Genomic DNA, 16,582 nt, shown 5'->3' on the forward strand with positions numbered 1-16,582 from the left:
ATCAAACGCTTATAAATACTTTTGTAATAAGCAACAACTACAGAGATATTTTTCTAATACCTGCGGTCATTATTGCATGCTGTATGACCTTTTTAATAGTAAAAACAAATCACTTAAAAATTTCTTAAAATATTTCAAGAAAAATGACTTTTCATGCAATGACAAAAAATACTTAAAATTTTTAAGTCCAATTTTAAAAAATAAAATTCGAGTTTTTAAAAGATAATTAATTAAGTTTATTAAATGTTTCAGTACGATACAATCGTCGGCTTAACTTATAATATCTAAGCTTAAGACTAAGGGCGTTTTTTTTTAATAACACTGGCACATGTCAGGGCCAGACGTGACATCATTATCGCTCCAGGGAATCCAAATTTAGAATGAATTAGCTGCTTTTCCTCCAAATCCTCCAGAGTAGCCTTTAGGTATTTAAGCCTCTCCAAGTGTTGTTCGAAAAGCATGCCTTCAAATTGCATCAAGAAGACTTCGATTTGTTGAGCGTACATTTTAAAGGAGAGGTGGTCGTTTCTTACGATTGCTTTAAGACTAATGTTGGACTTAGAAACTCAGGGCTTTATATTGGAAAATTGCATTTATTTCTCTTTCTTATTACCGACAAAAATTCTATTTGCGCACAACTATATCTATTTACATCTTTTCCTTTATATATTATATGAGTAATTCCGTTCTCATTTAATTTCCTATAAGGTGTCTTAAAGCAAAATTTGTTTACATAACTTTTAGGTAAAAATATCCAAACATCTTTGTTGTCCTTGTCTGTTAAATAAAGAGCTACTTTGGTTCCATATGGTGTCTTTTTTAACTTGCATCCAGTGATCTTATACTCGAATCCAACACATAGATTTTCAATTTTTGTATAACCAATCACAGGCTTCAATTCGTTCAATGTCTCTAAGAAGTCCTAACAAATCAACAAAAATGACTTTATGATTTATTTATCGTCAATAAATATTCATACCTTTTTTAAACAGCGCTAGCTTTGATTCGATGTGCTCTAGTATCTAACAGTTGTGTACTAATTGATTAACCTAAGATTGCTTGGCCTTTTATACTATCCAGAACATAAAAAATATAACGATATCTTTTTTCTCTTTTATACATACATATATACACAAACACAATAAAACTAAACACATAACTATGCATAATTTTCATACATACATTATTATAGCTATCTCTATCTTTTTAGAAATGGCTAAAAAAAATGTACCTGTTTCTTTATAAGAAAACATATACGAAACAAGGTTCAAACTATGTAATGCTTTCATATTTACATTCTTATATCTATCTCTTTTTTAAATAAGTAAATCGTTAAATAAGACAACATTTTTAAAGAAAACTCAGTTTATATTTTTTAAATTAAAATGAGGAAGTTCCTTTGTGAGTTGTGTCCAGAAACAAAATCGTTTACTACACGCATAGGCCTCAAAAATCATATCTTAAAATTACATAACTTTAACTATCAAAAATCAAGATTGTCTATTATTGCTGATATTTCTGTCCAAAAGTACAAACATTTTGGTTGCGATATGATTATAACGCTCATCTCCTGTTGAAGCATGATGCAGTCCTAAAAAGCATTCGCAAGGCACAAGAAAATTATCAAATAAAGAAAAAACAATTTTAACAACTACATTTTTATAAAAGGTTTTTTATTTATTATAGTTTTTTTTCCAACATGGAAAATTACAATCCTAGATCAAACAAAACGTCTAGTAGGATGTGATCTTCTTCTTCATCCATCATTTTTAAATATTCGTTCGGGGGGTTGGACTCGATGATCTGATCAAAGATGTGATCATCATCAGGAAACGCATCGCCTTGAGAGTTTGAGAAAGCTTCGTCCAATTCAAATCTCTGTCCACATTGAAATTGATCATCGTCTTTATCGTCCCGTATTAGTTGGTTCAAAAGTTCTTGAGTGGTCCTCCCCAATGGAAAATCGCTCCAATCAAGGGAGCCATAGTCAGCTCCAATAGGCTCCGTTTGGGTTGACATTGTAGCAGGCCCAAACAGGCCTCGTAAAACCAGCTCAACCGCATCCTGAGAGTCGGAAGCATCCAGAGGCTCCTGATCTGTGTTTTCAATAATAATTACATCCGAGTCTTGGGTAGGGGGTACATTTTTTGATCAAAACTATCAAATTTATAATTTCACACCTTCGCGCACAAGCTGTCGTGAGGACGCACAAGTGGATGGGGGTTGAGATTAGAGTTCGTGGGTATGCGGGTTCACTTTCTCGTACCCTTTCTCACTTTCACACCTTCGCGCACAAGCAGTCATCAGGACGCACAAGAGGGTTGGGGTTGAGATTAGGGTTCGTGGGTATGCGGGTTCACTTTCTCGTACATTTTCTCAAACGATAAGGATCGGTCCGAACATTTGGCGAGAATATTTAGAACCCAAATAAAACGAGTGGGTTCCATTGGATATCATTTACACTGATTATGAAATTTTTTTGTGAATGCATTTGGAAAAAATTCAACTGATTATAAAACCTTTAAAAACTGCCCGCTTCCGTATATTCCAGCTACTAATGATATATTCTTTCTGATCAGACTTGCCACTCAACTTCCCAGTTATGTTGATGTGAATGGTGTGCCAAGGTGTATTTACTTTTGGTATTGGATGAAGACTTACTTGAACTTTACCCGAAGAAGACTTTGACATTTTACATGTAATGCAGTTATCAACAAACTTCCAAATATACTTGGACATATTATCGAACCAGTAATAGTCATAGGCCTTATCTAAAGTCTTCTCCCATCCCAAATGCATGATGGACTCTAGAATTTGATTTATTACGGACCATCTAAATGGTCGAGGAACAATTGATAAGGTTCGAGTTCTACCATTTCGCTGAATTTTTCGACAAAGTATTCCTGCTCTCAATTCGTAAGTTTTAGCAATGTCCTCAGCAAGGGAATTTTCTTTCAATTTATTTACAATATTAACTATTTCAGAATCTTGACGCTGTTCGGCCAAAAGCCAATTATCAGATATTTCCGCCAAATTTACTCGTTTTTCTAGAGTTTTGCAAGTCAATTCTGCTGAAGGCGGATTTCTTGAAAATAAGTCAACATGAGACATTCGTTTGCCTTTTTTATATTGTATGTCAAATGTAAAGGACTGTAAATACGCCCACCATCTTTGTACCCTGGGACATAGATCCTTTTTAGTTCTTGATGCTTTAAGTGATTTACACTTAGTGAAGACAATAAAATTTCTACCCAATAGATAATGTCGAAAATGTTTTATAGACAATACAACAGCATAAGAATGATACCGTGATTCAGCCGGAGAAGCAGCCTTACTCAAATATTGAATGACAATGATGGCACCGTATCCCCGAGAACTTGCATCAGTATGCAACTCAGTCGGATGGTTTGGATAAAAAATTATTAAAACTGGCTTTTGTGTAAGGATAGAAATAACTTTTTGTCTAATTTCTTCATGTTCCGATCTCCAAACAAAATCATTCCTCTCCAAGTCAAGAAATATAACGGTTTCATAAAACAGGAAAATCCTTGCATAAGTTGCCTGAAGTAAGACGCAAATCCAATAAATTAGCGTAAAGCAGAGACTCTCTTAGGAGGTGGCAAGGTAGTTAACGCTGTATTTTTAAGCGAATTCGGGCGGATTTCACCTGCACTCACTTCATACCCCAGATATTGAACTGTTGACTTGAGAAAAGAACATTTTTTTACATTGAATGAGAATCCAGCCTCCGTGAGACAATTAAGAGTAATTTGCAACCTTTCCAAAGCCTCACTTTTTGTTGCAGCAGCCACCATTACGTCATCCATATAAACGGCAACAAACGTATTTGCAAGGTCTCCAAGTGCTTGCATGGCTGCGCGCTGAAATACTGAAGGTGCGTTTCTGAGCCCAAAAGGCATTGCCAAATATCATATTGCCCGTCTGGTGTGACAAATGCTGTACACTCTACCGATTCTTTGTGCATGGGAATTTAATAATACCCACTTGCCATGTCTATGTAAAATATTTTGCTCCATAAAGTCTGGCTATCTGATCTGATATAAGCGGCAAGGGATATTTATCTGCGACTGTATTAGAATTTAATTCACGGTAATCAACACACAAACGATGAGTGCCGTCTTTTTGTTAACCAACATTGTGGGACTGGTGTAAGGTGAGCAACTTGGCTTTATGATTTTACGTTGTAATAATTCCTTAATCTTGTCTCGCACCAATTCTCTTTCATATGGTCTTCTTTGAACAATTTTTCTTGGGTCTACTAATTTAATATTCATTTCACCCGAACTAACTCTAGTCGAAGGAATTCCATAAATAAAAGCTTTTGAATATTTTTCCAATATATCTTGTAATTTATCTCTATCTTCTCCAAGATCGGTATTTAATTCACACCATTTCTCATCATTGAACAATAGTTTACAGTTTTTGGTCTAAGAATTTCGAATTTTCCCGGTAATATTATAACATTAAATCCAGGGTACAGTACTTCTCGACCAATATTAATATCATTCTTCAAACACTCATTGTCCAAAACATGAAACAAAACTTCAATACAGTGTTGGTTAATTTTTACGTTGCTAAGTATTTGAAATGTGCTACATATGCCGCCACTACCAATACCCTTCAACATCACTACATTGCTAATTCTTTTACCAACTAATTTGACACTTATCTTCTGTGTTATCAATGAGCATTCCGATCCAGAATCGAAAGTTGTTATGAACGTCTCGCCTTGATGAACCATCTCTCCTTTGGGCTCAACCACTTCGCATTGCTCCACTCTTTTTATCTGGTGTGTATCCTTGTGTTTATCCATCTTGAACTTACTGCAATGTGTTGAAATACACTTAAAGCAGGTTACATTTCGCTTTATGAGCAAGTGCGCTCCTGTCGCTACTGTTCCAGAATGTTCCGTGAGACGAAGGATGATTTTGCTGCCTTAAGCTCAACATTCCATTATTTTGTGGTCTAATTTTCCACAAAAAATGCACTTGATTGTTGAAAGTTTCGGACGCTTTATGTCAGTTGAAGATATTTCCTCTTGATAAGTTTTATTTCTTTTGTTGAACGTGAATGCTTTAAGCTCGGTTTGCAATTCACTTCTGGTGCGCATATTTGAAGTAAAGGTTAGGCGCTGCAATCTGTTATCAACGTGAGCCATTTTGGCAAGCGTCACCGAAACTGCAATTTTCCCCACATTCATGTCACGCCATTAGTGAGAAGTGACGTCGTCATTCGGCTAGCATGACTGGAGAGATATTCGCCATCGGTCGGACAATTAGCTAACATTGACGGAAACATAGCCGCTGGCGTTTCTACACTGCCAAAACGCTGCATGAAAAGTTCTTTAAATTCGCCCCAAGTTATGTCAGGATATCATGTTTGTGCAAGCCACTGCGACGCACTACGCAAGGCCATCACCAACGCGCGTTGCTTTTTACGGTATTTTCTGCCAAAATTATATTAACTGTAGAACACCACGCCGATGCTTCGGCGCCATCAAGGTCCGCGTTGAATTTATTTGTTGCTTCAGGTGTCGCTGATTGTACAGTTCGATCAAATGTTTATTTTGCATTTCCAGCAAACGGGAACCTTCTTTTAGAGCTCAATAGAAGCGAACATACCAGGACTGAGGTAATAAAGGAGGGCCTCGAGGCAGTCGTAGGTCCTAGAGCCAGAAGAGGTCTTTAACGTTCGAGAAAGACGGGCAGGGCCGAAAATGCACACGCCACCTTCAAACAAGGCAGGAAATCCCAGAAGCACGAAATTCAGGACAGCAAATGCGAATGCTTCCTGAAGCTTTGCGACGCCGCCGATTAGGATTCATGGGGTGGGGCCTAAAGATTAGTGATAAAACGAGTAAGCGCTGGCAGCCGCTCTTGAACGGACCACGAAACCCTGAATGAGGTCTTTCGCACTTTGTTTCCAATGGGTAGCGTCAAGGACAAATTGGCTCCTACGCGGGAGATCGACGAGATAACGGAGGCCGAGGTTGCGGATTCCGACGCAGTCTGCAGAACAAGAAAGCACCAGGGCCGGATGCAGTGCCCAACAAAACAGTGAAGTTGGCACTGGAGCTCCAGCCGGGCACGATTGCCAAGCTTTACAACGCCTGACTACGCGAGAGAATATTTTTCCGGAGGTGGAAAATCCCGAAGCTGTTGCTGCTCAACAAACTAGGAAAGCCGTCCGGAGAAGCATCCGGGAGTTCTCAATCAAGATCGTAGACAGCTACCTTGCCAAAAGGGTGCTGGGGTACGAAACAAAGAGATAGTTAGGTTCGCATAACATCCAGATAAGAGGTTCGGACACTGGAAAGGAGTCAGCGGCGAGAAGCGATGCCGGAGAGGACAGCGATGAGGAGCGACGACGCGGAGGACAATGACGAGAAGCAGCAGCAGGAGTAGCAGAAGAGCAGCGAGAAAGCTATTTAAGGAGACAAATAAGCCTTAACGATCCCAACTAAACCCGCACGCGCTTCCGATTGGCACGTGATTTTTCCTTATCATGGTATGCATTAAAAAAACGATTTGGAAAGATTCAGATCAAAAGCTTATACACTGTGTACACTAGTTTTAACCGATTCTACTCTATTGTGTCTACACAACCACAACCTCTCTGAGCTAGCCGTACGTTTTTTTTTAATTTAATTTAATTTATTTGTTTTGGTATCCCGACGATATAAGACTAAGTCTTTTTAGATTCATCGGTCACTTTGTGATTCTTACAATAAAACTTAAATACTAGAAGTACAAATACATTATATTACGTTAAAATATTAATACTCATTTTAACATTTACAGATTAATACATTAGTTAACACCCAAAATAATACAATTTCTCAGACAGAGGAAATGAGTAAGCATTGATTGCACAACAAACAGCAAAGCAATGCCCTCAATAATAGAATTTCCCAAACCGAAGAAGAGAGCATTAATTGCACAACTAACAGCAAAGCAATGCTTTCAATAAAGTTCTAACGAACTTAGCTTGCACCTTTTGGTCAGCGATCGTGGGAATGCAGAATAGCCAATTTCCAAAGTTGATCGAACTCAACTTAGTGCATACAACAAAAACTATAATTAAAATGCACTGGCCAATTACAATTAAGTTTGGCCAACGGCGACGGCGACCAAGAGCAGCAACCAATAATATGAAAGAACGTCAGCAGAAACATCAACAGCGGCAGAGACGGCGGCAGCAATGGAGCGACGCGTAGCTATAAAAACAATTGTTTAATCTAAGTAAGTTAGTTCTTAATCCAACTCAATAAAGGAAAGTTTGATTTTTTTTTATATAAAAATCATAACCAATCTTTAAACTGGCGCCCGAACAGGGATCTGATTAAAACCGCGAAAGGATAACAAGTTCCGCGTCTCGCGAAGTTCAGAAAGTAAAAAATTCTGACGTTTCGTTTCAAACCTCCGCCTAATCAGTGAGAAGTAAAAAACCAAAATTACCGAGATTCGGAAGTGCAAAAGTGCCGTTTAAAAAACGCCGCAAATTGTCACTCCTGAAAAAAAAACAGCACTTGTACCCGGTGGAATAATCAGGCCAAATTTTATCGCCGTGATCCCTTTAGTATCCGTTCGAAGGGAACGTGAATTAAGGTACAGAGAAGGCCCCTTAGTAAACTCACACTCAGGAGAGATCGTTGCAGAGTGGGATAAAACGGAATCTGCCGAGCCTGTCATCACGAGAGCACGCCGAGATATGTTACTACTGTAAGAATAGTTTTAAGCAATTTATTAACAAAAACATAAAAAATATTTAATCGAAAAATATTCAAAGAAGAAAAAGTTTTACCCAAATATAAAGTGTAGAAGACATATTTTAGTAAGTTAAAAAGAAAAAAATCCAAAATATAGGGAAAATAAAAATTTCCACATAATAATTACAATGGTAATAAAAAATCGCACACCCTAATTCTTAGAAGACAACTTCCGAATTCTGAATAACTAAAATTAAAAAATTAAATTAAACTTTTCGCTGCTCATATATCCATACCCAAAATGACCGAAAAAGATTTGGCAGACAGACTCGCGAATCTTACCGGACCCTCATCAGCCAGTTCCACACAAATAAACACACGAATCATGACCGAGAGGGACATTGAGGAAAAAATAAAAACAATCTTAGAGACAAATCTCAGTAGACTAGTAAAGGAAATACTTAATCCAAATAAAGATTTTTCCAAATATACAGACAAAACAATTAAAAGAGAATTAACGCACAATCTTAGTGAGTTAGATAAATTACCAGACATTGTTCGACACTTAGAGACTTTTCAGGAAACAAAAGTGAATATTCATCATGGAGGAAAAGTGTCGAGAGGGTGTTAAAAATCTATGAAAACAGAATTGGTTCACCAAAATATTATGGAATTCTTTTAGCAATCCGTAACAAAATTACTGGTCAAGCGGACGCAGTATTAGAATTATATAATACCCCCTTAGATTGGACAGCTATTTCAAAATGCCTAACAGCGCATTTCGCCGACAAGCGCGACTTAAAGACCTTAGAATATCAACTATATGCTCTTAACCAAGGTAACAATACTATAGATGAATATTATCAGGCAGTCTATCAACAATTATCACTAATTCTGAACCAAATTGGCAGCTTAGATGCCTCACAAGAAGCTATACAATCTCTGACAGCCATGTATAGGGAAAAAGCCTTAGACACTTTTGTCAGAGGACTTAATGGAAACCTGGCACAATTGCTGGCCATTAAAGAACCACATGACTTAGGACACGCTCTACATTTATGCAGTCTGCTAGAGAATCAAAATGCTAGGAATAACCAGACACCAAAAACTCCGTATTTAGGGAGGGCACCCATGCTACCACCTAAACCTCAACAACCATATCGGATGGTAGCCGTCAAACAAAAGTTCCATCCGCATCTCTACCATAACCCAAACCAATCCGGAAAACCCCTAATTACTCAAACTAACCAATTCAAATCTTATAGTCAACCTTATACAAACCAATCCGGTGTAGTAGCGTCCTATAACATACCAAAACCTCCGCCACGACCACAACCGAAACCGGTACCTATGGACGTAGATCAGTCAGTTCGATCACGTCATATAAATTATATGAACAAACCAGCAAATAATGATTATGCAGGGAAAAGACCTCTCAGCACCGCTAATGCCCCAAATAATAATAAGATGCCAAGACAGTTCCATATTCAACCAGAGACAGGAATTAACGCGCAGCAAAATTCAGATGAAGCTCATCAAGTTCAGAACAAGAGTATTATCAGTTGGCAGAAGAAAATAACGTTAACGAACTTCAGGAGGAATATGTATGGCAAAGCGATAACGAACAACAAGAATACATAGATATGTCAGAACTTTATTTTTAGAATAAATCGTTCCTCACTACCTTACTTTAAAGTAACCACGGGGAACGGAAAAATTCTAAAATTCTTAATCGACACGGGCTCTAATCAAAATTATATTCAAAATCAATTAGTACCAAATCCAAAGCCAAATGAGAACACTTTTTCAGTTAGTTCAGTCGGTGGTAACAATAAAATAACACAACACGCAATACTTAAGCTCGCTAATATTTCGGATACACCAATGAAATTCTTTTTACTAGACACCCTGAAAACCTTTCATGGTATCTTGGGCAATGACACAATGAAAAGACTAGGAGCAATAATAGATGTAAAAAATGATATATTAATTCTCGGAAATAAACGCAAAATTAAAATTCATCAACTAGCGACACAAGCAGTAAATACAATTGGACCGCAAGTCAGCCATATGACCGAGTCACAAAAATCAATAATAAAACTCCTCGTACAAAGCCACAAAATCCTCTTCGCAGATCCCGATTCAAAGTTAGCATACACAACTAAAGTAGTAGGTGAGATCAGAACTTCATCAGATTCTCCAGTTTACGGAAAACATTACCCATACCCAATATCACTCAAACAAGAGGTAGAAAAACAAATAACTGAGATGCTAAGAGATGGTATTATAAGACCTTCAAGATCACCATATAATGCACCAGTCTGGGTAGTTCCGAAAAAGTCCGGCCAGTCCGAAGAAAAAAAGTACAGATAAGTAATTGATTATAGGAAACTTAATGAAGTTACTATCTCAGATCGGTATCCCATACCCGAAATCGGAGAAATTATTGCGCAGCTCGGGGACAACAAATATTTTTCGGTATTAGATCTCAAGAGCGGTTTTCATCAAATACCACTGAAAGATACAGACATAGAAAAAACAGCATTCGCGGTAAATGGCGGAAAATATGAATTTACGAGACTCCCATTCGGTTTGAAAAATTCCCCTTCCATTTTTCAAAGAGCGTAAGACGACATATTGAGAGAATACATAGGGAAAATTTGCTATGTATACGTTGATGATATTATAGTCTTTAGTAAAAACGAAGTGGAGCACGGCAAAAACTTGGAAAGAGTATTTTCAACGCTACAAATCGCAAATATGAGGGTTCAAATAGAGAAATGCCATTTTTTTAAAAACGAAGTAGACTTCTTGGGGTACACAATATCAGAAAATGGAGTAAAAACCAACATAGATAAAATAAAAGCGATTACAAAATTTCCAGTCCCAAAAACATTAAAAGATCTCCGTTCCTTTTTGGGCATGACAGGTTATTATAGGCGGTTCATAAAAGATTACGCCAAAATAGCAAAACCCCTAACCATTCTTCTAAGAGGCGAAGAAGGCCGGATGTCTAAGACCAAGTCAAGCAGAACTGCTATCAACTTGAGCAAAGATGCGATTACAGCATTCGAGAAACTTAAAAATACTCTCGTCTCCAGGGAGGTTACCCTTGCCTATCCAGATTTCGGAAAAGAATTTCAATTGACTACTGACGCTTCAAGTTACGCAATAGGCGCAGTATTGGAACAAAATCATAGGCCAATAACGTTCATTTCACGCACCCTGTCAAAGACTGAAGAGAACTACGCAACTAACGAAAGTTTAAGACATTATCTTTACGGGTATTCAAAAGTGGTAATATACACGGATCACCAACCCTTGAGTTTTTCGAATAGCGTAAATAACCATAACGCTAAGCTTAAACGCTGGAGAGACCTCATTGGCGAGTATAACCACGAGATCAGGTACAAGCCCGGAGTAGCTAATGGCGACGAAAGCTCGTCACACAACCTCATATTTTCAGTAGAAGCTCCAATTAACGTATTTAAAAACCAATTATTATTACTGACTGCCGATACAGATTCCTATAGCTTCGAAATGCCATTCCCAACATACCACAGACACATAATTAAACAAAAATCTTACACGGAAGAAAAACTTATTGCAATTTTAACTAGTAAACTTGATCCTAAGCTTATAAACGGAATCATTACATCCGAAGAGGTAATGGGAAAAATTCAAAACATTTACCCTACCTATTTTAAATCATACAAGGTAAGGTTTACTCAAAACGAAATAGACGACGTAACTTCGGAGTCCCAACAAAACGAAATAATTACCCTCGAACATAAATGAGCCCATAGAGATGCAAAAGAGAACAAATTACAAATTTTGAAGAATTATTTCTTTCCACAACTTACCAAGAAAATCCTGTCAAACTTGTAAAGAATCAAAATACGATAGACACCCCCCAAAAGGAGAAATCCAACCGACCCCTATTCCTAATTACCCAGGAGAAATAGTTCACATAGATATTTATATTACCGAAAAACATAGAGTCTTAACGGGAATTGACAAGTTTTCAAAATATGTTCAAGTAAAAATTTTAGAGTCAAGAGCATCTGAAGGTATTAAAAATCCGTTGAGGGAAATGTTAATTGCTTTCGGTATGCCGAAATGGATAATAATGGACAACGAACGATCATTTGGCTCAGCAGCAATAAAGTTTATGTTAGAAGATGAACTCAAAATATCATTACACACCACCGCACCGTACGCATCGACAAGTAACGGACAAATAGAAAGGTTTCATTCAACCCTATCTGAAATCATGCGGTGTCTCAAAAAAGACAACGGGAGCATATCATTTGAAGATTTAATCTTTAAAGCAGTTCAAGAATATAATAAATCGATACATTCTGTAACAAAAGAAAGACCCATAGACATATTTTTCAGAAGCACAATCTCTAGTTCAACAGAAGACATAGAAAAGAAACGAGAAGAAATAAAAAAAGAAAATTAAAAATAAACAAACAGCCGACCTCGAATACCATAATCAAGGAAAAATATTACCAAAACTTTTTAAGCCAGGCGAAACTGTACATGTAAAAATAGATAAAAGATTAGGAACTAAACTTACACCTAGATACAAAACCGAGAAAGTAGCGGAAAATAGAACGACCACCATTAAAACACAAACCGGAAAAATCATACATAAAAATAATATAAGAACATAATTTTTCAGATTATTTTTACCAACATGCTTGGGAATAACTACAGTCCTCGACTATTCCAATTCACAAATCATCTCACTCGAAACCGGATTAGCGGCTAAACAAGACGGAACATTTAAAATCATCCACATCCTTAACCTACAAAGCTATGAAAAAACTCTGGCGAAGTTAGAAGAATCATTTCATTCACTCACCCCATCTCATCCATTACACCCATATCTTTCCTATGAACTAAAACAAATCCAAACGGATTTACGCATACTCCAACTCAAAAAAGACAAAAAAGGGCAATAGAAGCAATAGGTACTGCATGGAAATGGCTGGCGGGATCGCCAGACAGACAAACACAGAAACCAAAATAGTGGAAGAAATTTTTAAAAAAGAAAATAACTTATTTTTTAACATAGAAGAATTATTGGAATTTGCTCGAATCAAGTTAGCCACAAATGGCAACGACCTTATTTACATTATTAGCTTACCAACCATTGAATCAGATAATTGTAGAACTTTAAAAATTAAAGCAATAAAAAAAGCCCAAATAATCAATGATATAAAATATGAAAATTTTTTAGAATGTAAGAGACAATTATTGGCAATAATTAAACCTTGTGAATCCTATAATGATAAGACAATTTGTAATTCAGAAAATTTGTTAGATTTAAGCAATGATACTTGCGTAAACGCTCTATTAAACCTTCGAGAACCAGAATGTAAGATGATCAACAATCAACATATACCGGATTTCGAAGAAATACTACCAGGCACCATCCTGCTAAACAACTTCAATGGACCAGTCTCACTAGATGAAAAACTTCTACAACTGCAAGGCTCTTTCATAATACAATATCGTAATTCGACGGTAACAATTGGTGAAACCATCTTCAAGTCAAAGGAAATCAACGTAGTCGAACCAGAACCTCCGTTATTCCAACTATTGGGCGAAAAGACTAAGTTAGAGGAAGTTCTCTCACTACAAATGGTCAAGGAACTCAACATTAACAACACAAAAGCGCTGGAAAAATTAAGAAGCAAGGCAACCATAGAATCTTCCGTTAGCTACGGATCCGCCATCATCCTACTACTACTTATAATAGGATTAATCACGGAACTCCTACGAAGACGTAGGTCAACGGAAAGGACACCAGTTTCCGTGCCAGAAACGCAAGAAAAGCCCACGCACTCCGGACCTGTACTCTACTACGTTGCGACCGAGGACAGTCGCGTTTAAGGAGGGAAGAGTTAACACCCAAAATAATACAATTTCTCAGACAGAGGAAATGAGTAAGCATTGATTGCACAACAAACAGCAAAGCAATGCCCTCAATAATAGAATTTCCCAAACCGAAGAAGAGAGCATTAATTGCACAACTAACAGCAAAGCAATGCTCTCAATAAAGTTCTAACGAACTTAGCTTGCACCTTTTGGTCAGCGATCGTGGGAATGCAGAATAGCCAATTTCCAAAGTTGATCGAACTCAACTTAGTGCATACAACAAAAACTATAATTAAAATGCACTGGCCAATTACAATTAAGTTTGACCAACGGCGACGGCGACCAAGAGCAGCAACCAATAATATGAAAGAACGTCAGCAGAAACATCAACAGCGGCAGAGACGGCGGCAGCGATGGAGCGACGCGTAGCTATAAAAACAATTGTTTAATCTAAGTAAGTTAGTTCTTAATCCAACTCAATAAAGGAAAGTTTGATTTTTTTTATATAAAAATCATAACCAATCTTTTAACTCATTTAATAGGTTTTCGTGACATATGTAACATAAAAAAATGAATTGAATTTGAAAAAAAATGAGATTAACTGTTTAGAGCAGACTGCCAGCACCTAGTAAAATGCTCATAGGTGTGCGCTGCACATGCAGGGCTGATGTACAGCTTTGCATGTTTATTGTTCTTCGTCTTTCTTATCTCGCTACATTTGTTGCGTTAACTATTCAGCTGAGCTATAGCGAAAACATGTACAAAATTTGAAGTCAAGCTTTCTGCAAGTTAGTTATACAAAATCGCTGCAACTCCGAGCCCAGCTAATAAAATCAAGAAATAATTTCAATTGAACCTATCGTGCGTTTAATTTATATTTCTAAACTAAAGGGTGGCATTTTGGTTGTTTTCCCCATATACATTTTGGTGACCCCGACGTGATATTCGTTTAATCGGAGTCTGCATGTCGGTTTTTAACATTGTTTAATATCGTTTAAGCAATAACTTATTTTCGCTGTCGTTTGCTGCATCTCATTCACAAACATACGAACACTTTATGTGCGCGTTGCCGGCCGGCAGTTTGTTTTTTTTTTTTTGAGCATTTTCGCGCTGTGAAAGAAGCTAAACTGTGTTGTGCTGCAAAACTTTAAACATTAAAGGAAACGCAATTAATTGTTGTTAAACGCGTATATTGCATACATATATGTGTAAATAGCCGTGTATGTGTATGGTCACATACATTACTTTGCCAAGTCAATGCGCTGTTGCTAGGCAAACATTTCGGTAAAAAGAACAAAAACAAAGTAAAAGTTTCCGTTACATTGTGGGCGCGGCAATAGGGATAGGGTGTTTCCTGCCCTCTGAATCCTGTCAGACAATTGAAAAATGGTTAACCCAGGAGACGCGAAACTAAATCAGGCCCTAGCAGCTCTGCGCATACTGCATTTACCGGGTTCCACAGCTTCCAATTCTACATCCTTTGATATTATAAACAGATTTCTTTCAGATTAAGGAAACCTCAATTGCCAAATCTAGAGATTGCTCGTTTTCAAGGATCGTACTCAGAATGGCCGGACTTTATTGCAACTTTTACCACTGTCATTGGAAATGATGACGAGCTAAGTGGTATGGAAAATTACAATATTTGAGGTCCTCTTTCGGCGGCGTGGCTTTGGAAACCATACGATCGCTCGAGCCCTCAAATGAAAATTATAAAAAGGCTTTAAATTTACTTATTAATCGATTTGATAATAAAGTTTTACACTTTCAGGCACACGTTCAGGCAATATTTGGTTTAGAAGATGTCGAGAAGGGGTCAGCTAAGGGTCTTCGGGAGCTCAGCGATTGGATGAATTCGTACGGATTGCTATCCGTACCATGGCCACTACACAACAAATTCTGAATGGATTTCTCATTCATATCGTGACACACAAGCTGGATCAAAGGACCCGTGATGGGAAGATGATTTGTCAATCTCTAAGCTATCTACCTGGGATGCTATGGAGTCGTTTTTGGAGAAGAGGTGCCGGATGATGGAAAACTTGGACCAGGCTGTGGTAATTCAAACACTACACCATCAGGTGGGAGAAAGCATGCATAGACATAAACCAAGTGTACTGATTACGTCTGCTACTAACTCAAAACATCCAATTTGCCTATTTTGCGATGCTAGAGATCATTATTTGCAAAAATGCTCCAGACTTTTAAGCTTGAGTCCCAATCTTCGATATAGGGAAGCAACGAAAATTCACCTTTGCCTCAACTGTTTACGCAAGGGGCATAGCTTGCAGCAATGTAAGTCAACTCATTGTAAACATTGTCGCATGCACCACTCATTACTGCACATTATTCCTAGAGGCATCCATCGACCTCAGTTTCATCTCCATCATCCGACCCATGTATAAGCTCTCAGTCATTACCATCGACTTCATCATCACTAGTGTCATGCTCATCTCCATTATCACAACCTAATCACAATGAATTACGTACTGCTTCCAACTGCTATAATCTACGTAAAAAATAGAGTTGGTGCATTTATGCCTTGCCGAGCAATATTAGATTCAGCTTCTCAGTTAAACTATATTACTGCGCGCCTAGCTAGCCAACTTAATTTGAAACTTAGACAATCGCACACACTAATTTCTGGGATAGGGGAATCTTCCATGAACTCTGATAAGGCAGTCGATATTCTGGCGCAATCACGGGATGCAAGCTATCGTGCGTCATTCGCAGCTGTTGTAACCCATAGTATCACTGATTACCAGCCAAATTTCAATATAAATACTACAGGATGGAGGATGCCACAAAACATTTCGCTAGCTGACCCTCATTTCAACCAGTCACAACGAATTGATCTTTTAATTGGCGCTGGTCTGTTCTTCGAAATAATCGCTAAAGGAAAATTTAATTTGGATAGCACCTTGCCCACGCTTCAAAACACCAAGCTTGGTTGGATAGTTTCTG

General features: G+C 37.6%; 1 pseudogene; it reads right to left on the reverse strand.

Annotated features, from left to right (window-relative positions):
- Positions 1–1,707: 1,707 nt before the first annotated feature.
- Positions 1,708–16,077, reverse strand: LOC121467482 (annotated as a pseudogene).
- Between the last annotated feature and the right edge of the window lie 505 nt (positions 16,078–16,582).

The sequence above is a fragment of the Drosophila elegans genome, unplaced genomic scaffold (genome assembly GCF_018152505.1).
Source record: "Drosophila elegans isolate 14027-0461.03 unplaced genomic scaffold, ASM1815250v1 contig_409, whole genome shotgun sequence".
In the NCBI taxonomy this organism is placed as follows: domain Eukaryota; kingdom Metazoa; phylum Arthropoda; class Insecta; order Diptera; family Drosophilidae; genus Drosophila; species Drosophila elegans.